Raw genomic sequence first — 22,091 nt, 5'->3', positions numbered from 1 at the left:
AAGATAATAAGTCTGAAAGCAGTATGAAAAATTATAGATATTCATCATAAATTAACGAATTGTAAAAGGCTCTGAATTATAATTTTAGTCCTCTGAATTAGTTCCATCTTTGAAATTTTGCAAAAACGTGGATTTCGAAACGAGGAATTGATAAAAATTTAAAAGTTGTAGATGCAAAAACCAAGTTTCGATACATTTTATTAATAAAATGATATTTGAAATAATTTTCAAAATCATATATCGATTTCATTTTATTATTTTGATTTTGTCTATATTTTAATATTTATGCATCGCTACATTTTATTGCCAGATTGATTTCAGCTTAAATCGCAATGCAATCGTGCAGTTTACAAGCGCGCAGTCATAGGAATCAAAAGAGAAGTAAAAAAAAAAAAAGAAAAAAAAGGATTCGATTTTTCTCGATTCAGGTTTATTGCACACTTGGTTTCGACGCCTACACATCAGGTGGTCGTTCAGCTTCATAGCTTACGGGAGACACACGCGGAAAGTCACTTTCGTTCCGTGCAATGAAGGCCTCGTGTAATAGTCTTAAACAACTTGTATTAATGAGAACTTGAAAATGATAACTTATAACGGTGTCACGTTTCGATTAATATCTCTTATTAACAACACTGTTGCAAAGTAACATTGATCGAATTGCAATTAACATTTTTTTTTATTTCAAAGAAATTCGTAATATCACTCTCTTTCGAAAACTATATCGAAACTAATAAATTATATAAATAATCGTTCGGATAAGAATTAAAATTTTACTTTCTTCTCACTTAACCTAACCTAACCTATAAAACCAATAACATAACCTCCAAATAATATATATATATATATAACAATAATAATTTAATAATAAAAATCATTGTTGGAAATAAATCATCCGATCGATAATAATCACACGATTAATTAGTTATCAACGAAGAGTTTATCAGTCGACGAAAAAGACGAACGTCTCGCAAACGAAAGCGAATCGATAGAGGTTATGCGTACAACACGGGCGGCTGAAATAACTATAGCCACCCGGTAGCCACCCTTCTTACATATGCAAACCCTTAAATAATTGCGGCTCGTTCGCGCAAATTATCCCTGGCTTTCCACGTGGAGTGAAATATAATAATACTGCGCGTGCGTGCACGCGAGTGTCTCTCGGCTCACTTCACCTCGCTCGTTTTTTACACGGCTAGTAATAGTGTATTTAAGGCAGGACGAAAATTGTAAAATTCGAGATAGAAATAGTAAGGGAAATAAGAAACGAGTTTTCATGACGTTCCAAGTGTTAACATCCTTTTCTTCTTAGAATATTAAAATTTTAAACGTGAGTTTTTGATTGTAGATTAATTAAAAATTGTAAAGGAAAGAATTGTTTATAAGATACTCAACTTGTGATACGTGATTTCGTTGTGAAAGTTTCCTTGTACTTTTTATTATTGAAAATGTTATTAATATACTAGGAAAGACTAATTAAAGTCTTAAAAAGAGAAAAATAAATAAATAAATAAAATAATAAATGATTGAACATTTGCTAATGGACGAGGTAAAAAATTTACTCTTTCGAAAAGTACAATTATTTATCTCTCTTAATATGGAATTTTTAATGATCGTGGAATTAAAAGTTAATTTGAGTAAATAAAAAAAAAAAAAAAAAATGGGGAAATAAAGAAAGTAATAAATTTATAAGATTGACGATTGAAATGACGAATTGATTCGTCTTTACTGATTGAAAAATTAAGATGGAATTAACATTTAAATTTGTTATGTTGCAGCAGTTTATTAAGAGAGACAATGTGCATATTCATTAGTTATATTCATTATATAGAACACTTAATAATCGTGAAACGAGTCATACAGATTTATTATACGCAGTTTGACAGCTTCATTAAATTTGTATTTTCTTTCTCCTTTACATCGTTTATATTCGCAAGGACAAAATATTATATTTTATATTAAATAAATCAAAAATCAAATTTAATTTCATCCCAATATTTTATATTTTTTATTCCAATAATTTTGAAGATATTTTTAAATTATTATTTTATATCGTTAAAAATCTAAAATAACGCTTAATAAATATTATTAATTAATATCGGATCAAAAATTATTTGTTTCTATATAATTATCGATATATATTTCTCAGAATATATATTTGAATAACAAATTGAGCGTGGGATACGCGTGACTCATGCGGCGGAAAATATGTTAATTGTTACTTTGTCTTTGAAAAATTATTTTCATCTTAGAAAAAGAAAAAAAAAAAATAAATAAGTTGGATCAAATGTAACGTTGCACAATATTGTATTACTAATCCTATGTATTGAGCAAGAGATACGAGATTTATTAACACGTAATTAATACATCGATGACGCGTAAGAAATTGCGACGCAATATTTGCTAAACGATTGGCTAGCGGCATTAATAAACGCGCACAAATACAAAATAAGATAGTTTACTTGTAATATTTTCTTTGAAATTTTATCTTCTTGTTGTTACAGAAGGAACCTCTACTTCTACGCTGGCGAACTTACTTGGTGAGTGAAAAAATTCCTCTTCCAAATATCTTATCTTATATCTTAAAATCTCATAGACTGAACATTGAAAAATAAAATTAAGAAAATCGATAATTAGATATAAACAAAATATCATTTCAACTCTTAATATTTAAAATTCAATATTCAAAAAACCCGTTCTGAAAGAACTAAAGTTTGCGCGGGCTTATTCAAATCAATATAACCAATAAATAACTCAAAAAAAAAGAAAAAAAAGAAATTTTTTAATCAAGCGAATCAAATGAGAGTACAAATTATATTGAAACGAATTATCAAGAGAATTAAAATCAAATCTCAAAAAATTCTACTCAAAATATCATTGCAACTCTTAATATTCAAAATTCAATATTCAAAAAACCCGCTCTGAAAGAACTAAAGTTTGCGCGGGTTTATTCAAATCAATATAACCAATAAATAACTCAAAAAAAAAGAAAAAAAAGAAATTTTTTAATCAAGCGTGAATTAAATGAGAGTCAAATTATATTAAAACGAATTATCAAGAGAATTAAAAATAAATATTATAAGTTTCTCCTTCTTTAAGAGGAGAGATCAAATCTCAAAAGATTCTACTCAAAATATCATTTCAACTCTCAATATTCAAAAATCCCGCTCAAACAACTGAAGTTTGCGCGGGCTTATTCAAATCAATATAATACAATATAATCGATAAATAACTTAAAAATAAGAAGAAAAAAAGAAATTTTTTAATCAAGCGTGAATCAAATGAGAGTACAAATTATATTGAATTATCAAGAAAATTAAAAATAAAATAAATATTATAACCGCAGTTTCTTCTTCTTTAAGAGGAGGAGTCAAATCTCAAAATTCAATATTCAAAAAACCCGCTCTGAAAGAACTAAAGTTTGCGCTTATTCAAATCAATATAATATAATCAATAAATAACTCAAAAATAAAGAAATTTTTTAATCAAACGTGAATCAAATTAGAATACAAATTACATTGAATTATCAAGAAAATTAAAAATAAAATAAGTATTATAACCGCAGTTTCTTCTTCTTTAAGAGGAGGAGTCAAACCTCAAAATTCAATATTCAAAAAACCCGCTCTGAAAGAACTAAAGTTTGCGCTTATTCAAATCAATATAATATAATCAATAAATAACTCAAAAATAAAGAAATTTTTTAATCAAACGTGAATCAAATTAGAATACAAATTACATTGAATTATCAAGAAAATTAAAAATAAAATAAGTATTATAACCGCAGTTTCTTCTTCTTTAAGAGGAGGAGTCAAACCTCAAAATTCAATATTCAAAAATCCCGCTCGAGCAACTGAAGTTTGCGCGGGCTTATTCAAATCAATATAACATAATCGATAAATAACTAAAAAAAAATAAAATAAAATAAATAAATTTTTTAATCAAGCGTGAATCAAACGAGAGTACAAATTATATTGAAACGAATTATCAAGAAAATATAATCAATTCCACTATTACAAATCCTTAATGAGCTTAATCGACACTCGCTTTTACATTCTCATCCTTCAATTTCCCTTCCCGAAAAATGAAAGGAATCGGGACAACTCCCTCCCGCCTCCCCCCCTCCTCCCTTCCTGAGCGGCGCGAAACAGCGCGATCGTGTAACCACACTCGAGGTGGTCGTCGCGCGATTACTTACTCTCCATCGGCGGATTAACGACGAATCACCGATGGGGAAACCGGTTGCCGGGGCGGCGGAACGGCACGCAGTCCTCTAACGACTTCTCTCCTCTCGCGGGCCTCAACACGCGGGCATTCCAACGGGGCACGAGTTCGCCCCGCGACGCGAATTAATGGAAACACGCCGCGGCATGCGGCGCGCGCTGATAAAGCGGAACGCGCCTTCCTTCCCTTCCCTTCCCTTCCTATCTCTCTATCCCTCGTGTGTTCCGCGTTTACGCAGATCATCTTCTTTTCTTTTTTTTTTTCCCTTCTTCTTCTTCCTCCTCCTCTTCTCTTCTTTTCTTTCCTTTCCTTTTTCTCGTCTCCCTCGCAGCGCGACAACAGTTTTCTCCTACTCGCCAATGTCATCGCGCGGACACGTTTCCCAGCTGGCATCCGCCGGAATCATGGTATTCGCGATGCTTCGCCGCGCGTGCCACGGCTAATCTTCACGCCGCGTGCGATGGAGCAACGGAGGAACTCGATATTGGTTCCGTGTGATCGACGAGGGAATTTATATAGGAGAGAGTTCACGCTTGAAGTTGTTTTAAATTTGGGCACGAATTAAAGAGGAAGGAAGAAATATCTAGATGTGGTAATTTTAATTTTGTATAAGAAGGAAATTCTTGGGATTTTTATATTCTTTTAGTGGATTGTTTCAAATCGATAAATAAGATTGTATGTAAAAATATATGGAAGATTTATTGGATTTATAAATCGAACGACTTCTTATTAGAAGATCATTAAATTAATGGTTATCGAGCGTGAATTATTTTGGAAAAATTATTACGCGTGTCGTTTCGAGAAGAAAATAGAAATAAATTTATTTCAGATATTGATTTTTGATAGAATTAACGATCTGTAATGAGGTTGGTAAGTTTTTTAATTCGATGAAACGCGCGTAGATTTGTGAAAGATTTTGTTTGGAGAAATTTGTATCGGTTAAGGAACACGTTGAAACTTGTTATTCCACTTATCGGCAATTTGGTATACAAATTGGTTCGATAAGTATCGGCAAAAATCTGGCACACTTGGCGAGATTCTTGAGTGGATGTAAATAGGCAATTTAAACTTTTGTAATTACCGTTTTAGATGTTATTGCTTAACGAGCACCCGTTGAATTTCTCGCGCAAATTTATCCTCGTTCGTTAGATTTAATGAAAAATTGGATTATTAATTATGCATCGATTGCATTCCCTTTTTTCTTTTCTTTTCCTTTGAAGAAAGTTTCAAATATTAAGCGCGAAATTATAGGACTATATAAGTGTGACTCTGATTACGATTGGTCGTGGTAGAAGCGTGGTGATTGTAATTTTGACGAAGATCGATGGCAGGCTTTATTCGTTTCGTTTGTAGCTGCTAATGTTTCACGAAACGATTCCTGGAACAGGAATGGATAACGGAAGATGGAATAAGAATACATTATTTTAATATCAACAAATTATAATTAATTCGTAAGTTCTTACATTATATATTTTAATTTATGTATGCATTAATATTCAATTATCTTTCATCTATCATCGGCACACAAAGGAAAAGGGAGAGATCAGTGTTAGAACATGAAATTTGCAACGCATACGTAGAAATACGTATCTCCATTAGAAACGTTTCAAACGACAAGCTTTTCTCTAAATTAATCTTCCATCCAAAAACCTTGAATCGCATACAAATCCCCATTAATCCCCTCTCAGAACGAGACCAACAATTCCGATCGCTCTTTCGAGAACCAGTTTTCACAAAAGAAGAGGAAGAAGAAAAAGAACGAAGCAACAACACGCGTACATGCATCAAGCTGTCAAACTTAATTTGGAAAATTACATCTACATCTTAACCTGTCACGATCGATCGATCACGAAGAACCTGTCTCTCTCTCTCGATAAACTTCATTAATACAAGTACACTCCACTCCACCTCGTTCGCAACTTCCTCCCAACTTCAACTCCCCGAGAGAAGGGAGAGATAAAAAGATGCAAAGACACAAGAGGGGGAAAGTTATGAGTTGTGAAGCGCGCGAAAAAGAGCCTAGATCAATGAGCTTTAAGCTCGCGATAAATCTTGCAATCTTTTCAATTATCTCTCTCGATAGAGGAGCACATTTGTTCCAACACTTTTGCATCAACGGATAGAAATGTCCTTAACCGTTTCTGCGTTCCTGTTTCCTCTCTCTCTCTCTTTTTTCGAGCACCCAGCAACGCGTCTTAAATGAAGCGATTCCGTATTCACGCATGAGCGCGATCGTAGAAGCTCGGTTGGACGCGAACACGATGAGAAGAAATAGGAATCAAGAGGGAAAAGAAGGCACGCATCTGTTTCCTTTGCGGCAAATTTCTTCCGCGTTTGCAACGATAAATGATTTTCGCCAGGGGAAAATGAATATTTCCGCTCCGACGGCCGATTCGATTCGACGCGTACGCCATCTCGCGAGAATTTAATTCCCGTTGGATTAATTATCGTTTTGGTAGATCCTCCGAGATTTGAATCGAAATACAGCCATAGTAGACTTTGTGGAATCTGAAATGTAACTTTTGAATTTATAATTATAAAAAAGAAGTTAAGGTGAATATAAATATGGATGTGTACAGGTTAAGTACTAATATTTAGTTATTGTATTAATACTTTTTGATCAAGGATCTCTAATTGATTTTTTTCCTTTCTTTTAGTCACATTGTGTTATAAAGAATATCAAAATGAATTTATTTAAAGTTATTTTTTTATGTACAAACAGTTGTGATAAAAATTATATGGAATAGATAATAAAAAAAGAATTAGATAGTCAAAGCGTTTTGTTAAAAATATATAATTTTTGTTTTTTTATTCCGCTTCAGGGATTTATTTAAAAAAAAGAATAACTAATTAAGTTATTAATTATTAAAAAATTATAATGGATCCATAAAGTGGTACATTGTCCTTGAAAAATAATTTTTCTCATCTTTTACAGGATTAATTAAGTAAGATTATTTTTTTGTGATAAATCATAAATATCCAAACGAAATTAATGATTTCCACAATTTTGAAGATTCGCCAAGTCTCCTCGACTTTAAAATATTTGCCGCTACGCTCAGCTATCAAGATTAATACTCCGTCCATGTAATTATTCTGTATTTAAAATCCAAATTTATGCATCATGCACCTAAATGATAATTCTTCATCGGATACAGTGTAACGAACTGTTATTATGAATAATATCAGCTTTTACAATGTGACATTAAATGTAAGAGATGAAAAAAAGAGATAATTCCACACCGCAGAAACTGCTTTCAAAAATGTTAAGTAGGGGGGGTTTATTATTATCTTTTTTTGTCATCAAATTGAAATATGATTAAAAATTGCAGATTTCTATCCAGGAACGATAATAAACCAGGAGGCATTGAAGTATTAAAAATGGGGATAATTAAAATGACACCATCGCTTTATCTTTCATCGTGGCCTCGATTGACTTTAAACGACCGTGGTCATTAAACTCGTTCGAATGTGGATCGCACTCGAACGAATATTAAAAATCGTTTTTCCACTTTGTAAAAAAACTTAATAACCTTGAAATTTTTTCCCCCATACGTAAACCCAATTCCACAAAATAACTTTTCCTAGCAACATTCCTTCCCGCCACTATTATAATATTCAAAAATCACTCATTTGATTGATCACATTCCGTGATATAATAAAACAATGATGAATTGAAATTTTACAAATTTACAATTTTGCATATTTTACAAATACTTTGACATCCAAAAATGCTCACTCGATTTAATATTCGAATATTCAATGTTAACCAAATACAAAATACAATCATTGAAATAATAGAACAACACAAAGAATCAATTATAGAAAAATCAAAATTCGTTTGATAGAATACGATGGAATATACGACTTAATCGACTCAAATCGTCGGCGAAAAAGAAAAGAACGCATCAAAAGATTCCTAAACACTACTTGGCCTACTTGTCTGAGCTTATACTTGCCATGTACTATCTCAAACCCGTCCCACGTACCCGTCGCGAATCCTTTCCGTTTAGATTATCGCGAATCATACAAATTACCCTGTAACGCGTCGCAATCTCCCCATAAAGCTGACAAGTCGGCTAAAGCGATCCTCGGCCAACTTTTGAAATGGCTAGATCGATTCGGCAATGGCCGCGCGGTGTCGTCGCCGGCACGCCATTAACCCGTTCGTCTGTTCGCCAGATAATTGAGAGTAATTTATCGTATTTTTCGACCTCGTGTCCCGAGGGATCGATAATCCAACATTGGCATTGTAGCGAATTAGCTCGCCCCGTTTCGCCTTTCGCCAATACGACGAACGATATCTCCGTGGCCACGCATTCCTCCGAGTAACGCGAATTAATGGAAACAAGCCTCGCTACTCGCGCGCCATCCACGCTGATAAACCGGAACGTCCATTTCACGGGACCGCTCGTTTCCTCTCGCGCGGCCTGTTTCGAATTAAACGATTTCGTGTTCGCGTGGCGAGAGAGAGAGGGAGAGAAAGAAGGAAAAGGAAAAAATTCCACCTGTTCCTTTTGACCACTCGCGCCATCTTTTTCTGAGAGAGGTGGTGATCATTGCCACTTGTAGACTTTGGAATGTCTTCTTCTCGTATGCACGCGTGTTTTTGTTCCGTTAATACGAGATGCTCTGGAACGAGGATGATGAAAAGATGTTCGTTTTCGTGATTTGTTTATCGTGAATAAATCAGTGCGATTTAATTGCTCTTGAACTTCATTCTAGATGTATATATATATATAATCTGAATCTATTTGATCCATTATCTTTATCAACAATTATTATATAATCGATATACTAATTTATTTTTGTATTTGCAAAAAAGGAAAACGAAACTAATCCATTAATTCGCTTCTCGAGTACAAACTCGAGCCATTAAATCCAGAATATCGTCAATCTGGATGACGAGAGTCGCCTCGTATTTCTCGGTTAACGGGTTAATTGAACCGTCCCATGTCGGGACGACTCCTCGAGAGTTAGATAAGAGCTGATCGTTTTTCACTTACCATGGCGATTAATATATTCGTAAAACGATCTTTCGAAAGATCGATTCGAAAGGGGTCAAGAGAAAAATCGACAAAATTTCGATCGAGATTCCTTCTTTATCGAGTCAAACGAAGAACTTGAAATTGGAAAATTAGAGTCTCTCGAATTTTAACAAGTTTCTATAGCATTTCTCGTGTACACGTACAGATGAACAGAATTGAAAAGGAAATAAGCTTGAGAATAATAAAATTCTAATTTTTGTCAAACTTGAATAATAATAAGAAGGGAGGCTCGATCGAAACCCACTGTGCGCAACTTTTGCATTTAGAAAATTCAGATAATCGTGCAAAAGTGTGTTCCGCAACAACGGTTGATGGCTCGATCGTATCTCTTCCCTTCCGAGGCGTATCTCGCGTATCTCGAGCGAAGAATTTACAGTGTTGATCGTTAAAAGGCGTTATTACACGGAAAAAACAACTATCTCCCCGCGGAGGCTGGAATTTTTCACCCGGGTTTCCACAGCGGCGTAACGTCCTGGCACTTTAACGTCGTCGCACGGCCAGGCTAACGACTTCTCTCCGCCTGACTTTAATGGACATTCCGCGGCGTGATTTCATCCCGCGATTTAAATTAATGGAAACACGCTGGCATCCCATTCGCACTGATAAAGCAGAACGTCCTCGTTGCCGATCGTGCGCGCCCATTATCCTTCCTCTTCCCCCACCCGGCCAGTCCACTCCCCTCCATCCAGTCCAACCGCCGACGATTTCGCCGCGTTTCCACCGCACGATTCACGTCGGATTAAGCGATTACGCGTTCCTGCTTATTCGTGCATCGATCCTACGATCTCTACGAGGAGGGATTTCTATCGTTAAGAAGAGAAATTTGAAGAATTTTGTGGTGATATATATATATATATTGTTAGAGAATGGAGGTTATAATCGAAGGTTCGTAGACAAAGTAGTGTAACAGATTGAACGAGGTTAATTGCAAGTATTAGTTTATATATATATATATATATACAAAAGTTTAAAGAATTTTTGCAAAAGTGTGAAGATTTTTCGTTTTAATTACCGTTATTAAGAGCGAGATATTAATTTTGAATCGATATATCTAGTCGAGAATTCAACATAACCTCGATTTGTGTACACTGTTAATTTATAACCTATAACTCGGTATCGCAACTCGATACTTTCGAAGCTCGGGTTGAGATAACGAAGCGAGTCTCGAAAAGCAAAAGGAGGGGAAAAATTATAGGAAGAAATTGGCCACCGTCTCGATCCCGTCGGCCGAGAGAAGAAAGGAGAAACGATATACAGGATAGCGAAACGTTTGGACTTGCCATTCTTGGTAATTTAGAAACTGTGTAGTTGTAGTACTACTTATTCCATTATCCCATTATTTCTTACTTAATTCTTCCTCCATTTAAGAAGCAATTGTTCCCATATATTATCCACGTTATACTCCGGCGCAAAGATAGAGCTGCTTTTGCCCCATAACTCGGTGCAAAAGTTGAAATCGTAATCTCGACGCGATAAATTCCGTTCCAGCGTTAACGTTATGTCGTGCAGACGTACGTTTCGGCTCCTTGAGCAAATCGTCTCGTTCACGATGATAAAGCGATTAAAGCGAATGTTCGATATCTCTTCGCTTCTCGATTATCTTTATAAATTACGCACAGTTTCAGAACGAAATGTTGAACAACGAAATATCGATCGAGATAATTCAAGCGTAGTTAACGCTTAAATTTAGATATTATTATTTAAAATAAATTAGACGGCGTGAAAGCGTATCGAGGAAGAGGAAACGTTTTTCGCATTGTAATCTTCGCAGGATCTTCGTTTAAATATCGAATCGTCTCTAAATGATGATAGATCCCAGGAACACGTTTGAAACGGTACAAAATGTTCCGTGACCGGGCCGAGCGTATAATATTTCGTCCTTCTCGATAACGAGCCGTGGAATCTCGTTGTGGATGGAAAATAAATCACTTTTGACGTGAATTAACGGCAAATAGATAATGCGATAAGCATACGTAAACGATGGGTGAAAGGGAGGCGAGACAAGGGAAATGACGGAGGATACAATAATCGTGTGCCAATGGATTATTTCACCGAGTCATTCCTTTAAATAATCTCGTTTAATGAGAAATTCGACCTGTTGGTTCGATCATTTATTAAAGCATTGTGCGCGAAATGTATCGACAGAAATTCGACAATTTGTTTGTTAAGAAGAGAAATCTTGACCACGATCAAGAGGAATATTGTTAATTTGCAATTATTTATCGGATGAGTCATATATTTCTTTTAAAATTTCTAAATATTAATGGAAAATTTTAAACGTACTTAACAACTGAATTTTGTTGAATCTCAAAATTATTAATTTCTCATCACAATTTCTTCATCACACGAATTCTCCAAACTTACAACTAAATCGAATTAAATTTCGAAAGCTTCGTTCGTTAAAAATTTATATTTAAATTCGTCATATCCGATCGAACGAGAGTCTTGTCATCCAAAAAAAAAAAAAAAAAGAAAGAGAAAAAGAATTCAACTCATCGAATATCGTCGAGCCTTCTTCCCCGTGCGAGAGGAAAGAACAAAGCTGTCGGTCCCCTCGTTGCTTGCCAACGAGGGACAGCACGGCGAATCATAACAAAAGCGACAACGAGACGGCGCTAAATTACTTTCGACGCAAATTAACAGCGGCTGGATAAGGTAACGAGGCAGAGGAGATGGAAGCGAGCCGTGGACTGGGTAATCCTGCGGCCCGGTATTGTTTCACCGACGGAAGTCGCTCTTTTATTACGAGACACTTCCTGCTCCGCACACGGATGCGCCTGTTTACACCGTGTACACGCGTCACGTGACACAGGTAACTTTCTCTCTCTCTCTCTCGTTCCTTTCCCCTTGTCATCGCGTCTCCTCTCTTTCTCGTTTCTTTCTTTCAACCTTTCGTTTGTCGACTGTTTGAATTGCGCTTAATCGAGAAATATACACGTTTTCTTTTCGATCGTGGAATCTTTTATACTACGAATATATATGAAACGATGAAAAAAAAAATGTTACAATATTTATATCTAATACAATTACTAAAATCAATTGATTCAAATGATTCCAAAACTATCAAGAATCTTATTCTGAATTCCTTATATAATATCGTGAAATGATTAGAAACTTACAGTTTGTATTATTATAAAACAAGTTTCAACCTATGCACAATTTCAAATCGAGACCAAGTGTATTAATTAATAAAACACGAGATAATTAATCCTCGAAAACTACTTTCTCCTCGAATATATTAGAATTCAATTCTAATCAAAAGAACATCAATATCTTCCAATTCTAGAATACATATAAATATAGGTGAATGTAAGGCTGATTAAAACGAAACGTAACGAAGCTGGGAGGATAATGCGGCCGGCATCTGTAGCTTGTGTAATTGCACGTGTGTGTATAATAACGCGGTCGTGGTATTTATAATCGATACACGGCACGCAAGGATGAAAATCGGTTTGGTGTGAAGGAGAGAGGGGGGGGAAGAATAACCACGCAACGGTGCGCGGCTCTGTCCTTTGCCCGGCCTAATTGCGCACCGTCAATTCCGGTAATTATAATAATTGGCCAGGCGTCACGGCCGAATCGACGCCTGGTCCCCTCGATTCCCTCTTTCGAAGATAGCCACGAGGAACGAGGAGCGTGACGAGTTGTGTGTAAGTAACACACAGATGAATTCCTCTTTCTGTTCTCGAGGAGCCAAAAGAAATTTTTCTTTTTTTTTTACCATCTCTTCGATCTCTTCTTTTCTCGAGTTTAATTCGATCTCTCGGTTTGAGTTCTTCGAAGAATCGTATATATATACGATTATATTATAATACAAAGCTTCGAGGTTCACACCTCGAAGGAAATCAAGATCGAACGAATGCAAAACATTTTCTTTCCCTTCGAAAAACTGCTTCTCCATTCTTGAGGATCGCCGTCGAGGAACACTGACCCCTTCAGGATCCTCTTTCTCTCTCTCTCTCTTCTTCTCGTTTTCGGGTCCTCTACCTTCTCCTTCTCCTTCTCCTCGGCTCGGCTCAGCTGAAATACGGCCGGTCGAGAGCAACGTTATCAGCCGGCCAAATTAATGTAACGAAAGGGCAGATTAATGCCGCGGCGTCGAACGAAGGAGAGGCGAATAGTGTTGGAATTAATTAACTCGGCCGGGCGTACGTATAATTCAAGAAGGGTACACACACGATTGATTAAAGCCGATTTCACGACCGATCAATCCATAACCCCTTTAGAGGGGCCGCCCCTCGCTCATAAATTTGCACCAGCTATTAAAGGAATCCGGCGTTCAGCCTTATCGTTCATTTATAACTGTCCGCGCCCGTCTCATTAACCGCCCTCCTTCTTCCATCCTCGGGACGATGATCGCTGGTGACTCGCGGGGGACAGGAGAGATCTCGAAATATCATCCACGTCTGGGGATGGCTAACTTTTTTGGGAAGAGGAGGGGAGAGGGATACGTATGAGACAAAAATAATCGTGCGAGAAGATATGACAATTGCATATCGGCTCGACACGGTTGATTATTAAGTCGTCTTTTGGGGCATCGTCGAGGTAATAACGATACTCTGGTCGGTGTTGCGAAGCGGCTACCGGGTTTATAGGTGATGTATGAGCGAGAGGCGGCAGCTTTGGCGGGACGTGTAATGATAGTCACGCGTGCGGCTTGATGTGTCAAGGAAGGAAGGTCGAGGAGTATGTGAGGGAATTTCGTAAGTCGTCGGTGTTTGCGCTTCACGTTTCTTTTTTCCTTTTTTCTTTTTTATTTAAGGATGGCTCGAAGAGTGTGAAATTAAAATTTTGGCACGTAATCGTGATTAAAATTTCAATGCAAGAAGCGAAGAAGGAAAAGTGATGATATTTTTTAAAAGAATAGAAATTTATTGTTAGTTCAATTTAACGAAGAATAACGTTTCGAATTAGCGTTAATGAATTATAATTAAAAGGAAGAAAGGGATTCTGCGATAAATCATCCATTTTCACATTTTGACGAGCTGAAAACGTCGCTTCCGTTTCCGCCGTCGATTAATTATATTCGAAATCAATTATCCAGGACGAATGCGGGCGGAGGCACGAGCTTCTTTTCCGGAGAAGACACATTATAAGTTTTTCCCCGGGGTTAATTTCGCCGGCGATAGCTAAATCCTTTCTTTCTCTTCCTCCTCTCTCGCTCCTTTTATCCACCCTCCTCTCCTCCAGCGGAGAGCAAGAGTTGGTAGGTAGCGTCTCTATGGTTAATTAAACGCATAGATCACCCCTCCTCCCGCCCCTCGCAATCTCCACCGGCTCCTCCTTAACTTCAACCCCCTGCCCCCTTCCGCTTCCTGGATCCACCCTGTCCACCGTATTCTCTTTTTCCAGCGCACACTTCTTCCGCGTTATAAGCGTGCATGCTCGCCTTCTTTTACGCCGCCAGTGCCGTATCCTTCGATCGCAAATCCTATGGTGCACGCAATCCGTAAAAAGTATCGAAATTTTCATTGCGTAGCATGAATTGGAACATGATACGAAATGATATGTAATTATCATAGTTTTTGAATTAATTAAGTTATTATTTAATTCTTTTTGTTACAAAATTTTAAGAAGAATTTAAACTCCTTAAGGATCACTCCTTAAGGAGTTCTTTCCACGAACGATTTCCCGCTCCATCAGCCCTTTCATCGTTTCACGATTTTCGAGAAGGAGCATTAGGGCGGAAACATAGGAATAAAATTCTTTTCTTTGCTATTCGTGATTTCTAATAACAATAATATTCATAACTGTTGAAATATCGATCAAATATTTCGATGGAAGAAATAACTTTGAACTTCAAACTAGATAGATTTCTAATTCATTTTAGAAGAAGATATTATTCTGCTATCAAATTTTGGAAAGAAAAAATCCTCCTACATTGGTTTAGAAAACTTTTCCACGCTCATTATCGTTTAAACGAGGTCGATAATGAGATAAAGGACGAGTGAATTTTTTTTTTTTCGAGGAATAGATTTATTTCTCGAATTGAGAAGTGAATTCCGTGCGGCGGGCCCCCGATGCCTATAAATTTCGTCGAATAGCGCATTGCTAACGATGTTGTATCGCGTGTACCGTGGACGCGGTATCAATCGGGGACATCTGTTTGGAAAAATGGGCCGGCCGGCGTGGCGATTTTTATTATTATTATTTTTATTGTTATTCGTTTAACCACCGCTTTTCTGCACGCTCTTCGCGTTTACACGGATCGAGTGGAAGGAACGATGTGTTAATGCATATTTCTTCGAAAGGGAGGGTGAAGGGTGAGAGAGACGTGGATTATCGATGAAATATTTATTTATAATTTAACGCAGGGAATTATATTTTATTATATTTATATTTTATATGAAATAAATTTTGATAAAATTGTTGGTTGTGCGTTGTTCTTTCATCGTTGATTTGTGTAAAATTTAAAATATCGAAGTGAACGATGAATTTATAGGAGAAGGGAGAATTATTCGTGAAAGTTAGCACGTTTAATTTGTCGTCACGAAAGGATTTATCAATTATTTTAATATAATTTTGATAAAATTTTATTGTTGGTTTTTTACTTGTAAATTTGTTTAAAGTTTAGATGTCTTAATATGAATTGTGTCCAATTTGTTTTTACAACGAGAAAATTAATATGGATAATTTTTAGATTTGCTTTGCTCTGCTTCCAAGAAATTGCAGGATCATTAAGTATAAGTTTAAAATCGCATTTCATTTATCGTTAATTTCCTTTACACGTCAGCTTTATTTCTGGCTCTGTTTCATGCTATAAAGGATTTAATGTTTCCGATAAAACCTTATAAATAGGTCAAAGTGTTTGCACTCTATTATAATATTTTATTACATAAAAATATCGATTGTCCTGAATTCTCGTTTTCCACCCCTAGTTTAGCAATGGCAACTAAAATAACAACCCTCGATTATAATGTTTCAATTCTCTAATAATACAACTCGGGTTCTATAATCGCTTTATCGGTAAGATAAGTTGATTTACAAAATTTCTATTCTAATTTTAATTTCATTAGAAAACGAATATTTATAAAGGGGATGAAACGACATATTATTTTTCAAGCATTTTTTTTTAATTCGATATTAATTTTATAATTATTTATTTTATAAAAGTCTATGTTTCGTTGGCGTATTGTAATATTCTTGACTCTGTAGAAAATCTGATATTTTTTGTCTGATATTTTGTGTTTCAAATCGAGTTTATAATCAAAACCAGTATAGGAAATAATATCTGTACTTGAATTTTTTCATATAATAAAATTTATATGATAAAATAAACGAAGAAAGACTTTTTAAATATTAATCGATTTATTTTCGTACAATAATATCACGGATATCATTTGACACATAAATTTAAAGACCGACTAAACAAACTGTCACCTAAAATCCGCCTTTCAAAACTTCCAAAACTCTCCTTTCATTTAAACCTGACTCAAAAAAAAACACTCTCCAACAAACTTCTCGAAACTATAAAAAAAAACTGCAACGAGATTTCCACAATCCTATCCAGCCATCGTAGCCCCCGACTTTCAAACCGTTATCTAAAATTCTCAAACTTTTGTACAACGATACACTAAAAAACACTCGTTAATAATCCTCGAAAAATCCTACCATGATCTCCAAATATGCATACACGATATTTTAAAGCTGCTTACTTAAAACCCCATTGTTCTCGAAAAGACACTAAATCCAATTTAAAAAAAAAAAGAAAAGAAAAGAAAAAGAAAATCGCGTAAAAATCATGTCGAGAACTTGCGATCGTAAATAATGCAGCGGATAGATACGTCCCTGAAGGCCTGAAGTAAGGAGGAGGTTGAGGAGCGAAAGGAGGAGGAGGTTGAGGAGCGAAAGGAGGCGGAGGAGGCAGAGAGGATATTCTTATGAATCGATGAAAGAACCGCGAGCATGCGCGCCGGAATCTTAATAACTCATGCGATACCACCCCCTTCCTTCTTGTTATCCAACCACCCCGCCACCCTTATGAACCCCCGCCATCCACATATATATATATAAAATAATATGCTGAAGAAAAGGATGGACGGGGTAAACACGAGAGGTGGACATTCCATGCGGATAATTTCGCGGATTATTGGATAGAATTCGGCTGGAAAACGAATCGTGCCGCCTGTATATTTCCCCTGTCACCCGAACCAGGAAATCCTGCCACGTTCCTTTTCCCGAGACGAGAGCGTCAAGAGAGCAGTTACTTATACATCGTGTTAAGGCGCGCACGCACCTTCGCCACGGCTCTTTACGGCCGCTTTTTACGGCCATACGCGAGCCGTTTTAGCGAGCGACCCGTTTCGCGCCGATTTACTGCCCGAATACGGCGCGAGCTCCATTTTTGTTCCTTCGTTGAGCCCACGTGAACCCCGTCCGGAGTTAATTAGTTCGCTTGCGCGCCGTGGGTGTCGTCTTGGAGTTAGTCCATTATCCTTTCTCTTTGCCGCTTTGCTTTCGCTGCGCTAAAAAGTTAACCTAAAAATTCTATCCATAAATATTATGAATGCCAATTTTTCAAACTAAAAACTAACTGTTTTTTGCATATATAAGAGAATTATTGAATTCTTATGAATTCTAATAATCCAAGTTTACATAGTAACAAATTAATTGAAATTCGTTAAAAAATTAACGTTGTTGAAAGAACTAATAAAATAGAATTAATTAATTAAATCCACGAAGACACACGTACACTGATCCTCTCTTAATTTCTTCTCGCCTTTCAGAATCGAGATCTGAAACCCGATCGATACAATATATGCATAACATCGTCTCGAAATTACAAAGCGAAGCTCGATCCATTACCGATCATCGCCACGTCGAGAAACCGCCTCGCGTTGTTGTCCCCCCGTGAACCGTAAACCGTAGTGATCGGTCTGGATGGGGGTTGGCCAAGGGGAGAGAAAAATCGTTGGCGCGTCGATAAAATAAAATGGAAATAACGCGTCGCGTTAAGAGATCTCGGCGGGTGCGCGCCGCGGCTCGGCCGGGCCCCGAGTCCCCCGTATGTTTGCCGGCCGTTGGCGCGCGAGGGGCGCGGGAAGAGCACGCGAACAAATTAGCCCTCTATCTGAAACAACTTCTTGGAATAGCCGTTACTCACGGGCCCCGAAGATCGGGGCCCGTATTGCCCGGGCGAAACGGCCGGCCGAGCGAGAGGAGCGGAGGAGGAGGAGGAGGAGGGAGCGTTCGGTGAAAGGGAGGGCCGACGAACGAAGAGGAATCGAAGCAACAAAGAAGAGGAGAAGGAGGAGGGGGGAGGACGGCGAAGAAAACGAAATAAAATGCCGGGACGAGGCATTTCGAATTTCCAGCTCGGATCCAGCCAGAAGGTGGAAGAGAGAAGGAAGAGAGAGAGAGGGAGAGGGAGACGGGCCCAAAGAGGATCCCGCTCAATCCGGGGATAAGCGAGTCGTTCGAACAGTGTTGAACAGGAGTGAATATTTATACGCGGCCTCTTCCTTCGCACCTTTTTTGCCATGCTTGTGTCGCCGTCTCCTCCTCTCTCCTCCCCCTTCTCCCGCCCTTCCTCGCGCCTCGACGCGGTCCCATGCGGTATCTTCTTGATTACCCGGTCCTAATTAATTCCTCAGGCTTTATCTTTATTTTTCTGGTGGGACGACACCTCGCGCACGAGGTCTCTCGGGAGAGAGATTCTTCGGGATACGCGGCTGGAACGATCGCGGCAGAAGAGAAGAGAAGAGAGAAGAGAGAAGAGAGTGGTCATCGACTTGGAAACACGTCTAGACGACGACGTGTCGTCCTCGGTTAGGGGGCCGTTCGAATAATCCCGCGACGCGATAAAACGGCGTGAATGATTGCTCGTCCTCGCGAAGCCGTTTACTGCTTTCGATTTTTTTCTTCTTTTTTTTTTTTTTTTTGTGAGTCGATCTTCCTGACTTTTCCACGGATCACGAGTCGGTAGAAATGTGGGGGTGGGTGATAGTAGAATGGAGGATTGGATTTTTTCGTTATGATTGTGGTTGAAATCTGTCGAAATTGGCGCAATTTATTTTTTTGTAACAGGGAATAAAGTATTTGTATTTTATATATAGAATATTTATGAAATTACAGTTAAAATAATAATTTTAATTCGAATATATCCAAATTTATGTATACATAGTAACAAATTGAAATTCGTTAAGAAATTAACGTTGTTGAAAGAACTAATATACAAATCTCATCATGAATTATACTATTATATCGTAGAAGATAAAATGGAAATTTATTCTAACAATAATTCCATTCGTTCGGATGAAATTCGATCTAAATCGAGCTTGCCTCTTAATTTCAATTTTTCGAGGGAGAAGAAACAGGTTTCCGTGATAGCGATCGAGCTCTCGTCGAAAAAAATTTTTCGAAGAATCGAAAAAAAAAACTGTTCGGGCAAATAATCGCGATTTCCTGGGGGCGTTCAACTTCAAAACGTGCGCAAGAGTCTAAACGTGCACGAGTACGGCATGTGTACTTTTCCGCCTCTCCTTTCCTCTGCTAGGAAAGAAAACGGTGACCCTCGCACACGCGAAGGTAGGTCAAGGCCGAATCTTCAACTTTGGCGACGAGTTCGAATCGCTGCCATAAGGTACACAGAGAATCCGAGGAGAAAATCGAAGATACACGTGTTCCCCGCACGTTTCTTTCCCCGTTGGGACGATGCCGGATGTTTTTCCTGTAATTTCCTCGCCTTCCTTCTTCGCCATTCCATCATGTGACCGATGTAAAGTAATCTGCTTCGATTAATTGAGATCATTTTTTTCTTTTTCGTATCAAATTATTAAAAATTTACTTTTTATTTTCTCGCCGATATTTATACTCGAACAATTATTTATTTATTAATTATTTATTTAAAATTAAGAATAATTTTCAAATTTTCTTCTATTGGTCTTTTTCTATTTAATTATTAAATTTCAAATTAAAATTAAACTATCAATTTGTAATAATTTATTATTAAATACAGAATATTTCTACTAATTAATCTTTCTAGTCAACTAATCAAAATTTATTTTTTATTTTGTCGCCGATATTTATACTCGAACAATTATTTATTTATTAATCGTCAGAATAATTTTCTTCTTCAAAATTTCTTCTATTGGTCTTTTTCCATTTTTTTAATTTCTAGTTTTTATCTATACTTTTTTAAGAAAAACTTGAAAGATAGATTTCAAATTAAAATTAAAATATCGACTTGTAATAATTTAATATTAAATACAGAATATTTCTACTAATTAATCTTTCTAGTCAACTAGTCAAAATTTATTTTTTATTTTGTCGCCGATATTTATACTCGAACAATTATTTATTTATTAATCATCAGAATAATTTTCAAACTTTCTTCTATTAGTCTTTTTCCATTTTTTTAATTTCTAGTTTTTATCTATACTTTTTTAAGAAGAACTTGAAAGATAGATTTCAAATTAAAATTAAAGCATCGAAATTTGTAATAATTTAATATTAAATACGGAATATTTCTACTAATTAACCTTATCTAATTTTAATAAAAATCACGTAAAATTAAGTATTCTCACAAATGCAATCGAACGATAATTACAATTAATTGCAATTAAATTACTAGATCTGAAGAAGAGAAACACAACTAGAGCCGCGAAGATAAAATGCCATTAAATAAACAGAACGAACGATTAGGAAACACCCACGCAACACTCCAACGGCCAGATATAAATCAAAGGACGCTTCGAACCCGGAATCACTGAGGGAACCTAACTGTGCTCCATCTTATCCGGCAGAGGATGCATCCGTGATGTTTAGATAACGAGCGTTGAACGTTTCCATTGATGTTACTTCCTTCGTTCAAAAGAAAAATGACGAGTGTAATAATAATCGACGGTATACGATCTTGATGAGCGTGGTAACGAGACGCGTACACGTATTTCAATCGTGTCGTGGAGAGATGGACGAGGCGACGTGGGGATGCAACGTATCACTTTTAAACGCCGGAAATGAGTTATTAGCGGCCGACTCGCGCGCGCTCAATTGTCCTGATTTGGAAACCTCTAATCTGGCCCACCCTCTCCCACTTCCGGCCACGAATTTCGGCCTTCTTCGTTCTCGTCTCACTTCAGTGACTCACCTTTTTTTTTCTTTTTTGAACATTAATTTTTCCTGCTTGTCTAAACTAATACTGTCCTCCATTCGATTAAAAAAAAAAAAGTTAAATTAACTGCCTCCTACGTAATCTTCTTGGTTCGTTGGTTGATGAACGATTTTTAATATTTTTTAACAATTTTAATAATTTTTGTATTCCAAAATATTCATCCTATCATCTTTTTTATAGGTGAATAATATAAATAATTATAAATTGACACTTTGAAAGTATCTATACTAATAATAATACTATAAAATTATAAAATATGCCAATCTATATTTTCATTGCAATCATACAAAAGTAGTCTAAATAGAGATTTGATTAAATCTTTATTAATTATCAGAATAATTTTCTTCTTCAAAATTTCTTCTATTGTCTTTTTCCATTTTTCTAATTTCTAGTTTTTATCTATACTTTTTTAAGAAGAATTTGAAAAATAGATTTCATCAAATTAAAATTAAAGTATCGAAATTTGTAATAATTTAATATTAAATACAGAATATTTCTACTAATTAATCTTATCTAATTTTAATAAAAATCATTTTAATAAAATTAAGTATTTTCATAGATGCAATCGAACGAAAATTACAATTAATTGCAATTAAATTAGATACTAGATCTTAACAATTTTAATAATTTTTGTATTCCAAAATATTCATCCTATCATCCTTTTTATAGGTGAATAATATAAATGATTATAAATTGACACTTTGAAAGTATCTATA

The 22,091-nt window shown here is 36.2% G+C and overlaps 1 protein-coding gene across 7 annotated transcripts in view; it reads left to right on the top strand.

The window, feature by feature from the left end:
• The window catches only part of LOC410304 (zinc finger homeobox protein 4), a 429,015-nt gene that overhangs the window by 145,995 nt on the left and 260,929 nt on the right, over positions 1 to 22,091 (top strand). For all 7 annotated transcript variants that reach the window (XM_026443963.1, XM_026443961.1, XM_006562416.3 and 4 more), the window contains one exon: positions 2,502 to 2,537. The gene's annotated coding sequence lies outside the window, so the exon portion shown is untranslated. The remainder of the gene's footprint in view (positions 1 to 2,501; positions 2,538 to 22,091) is intronic.

The sequence above is a fragment of the Apis mellifera genome, linkage group LG11, assembly GCF_003254395.2.
Source record: "Apis mellifera strain DH4 linkage group LG11, Amel_HAv3.1, whole genome shotgun sequence".
In the NCBI taxonomy this organism is placed as follows: domain Eukaryota; kingdom Metazoa; phylum Arthropoda; class Insecta; order Hymenoptera; family Apidae; genus Apis; species Apis mellifera.
This window is presented reverse-complemented; position numbering and strand designations above follow the sequence as displayed.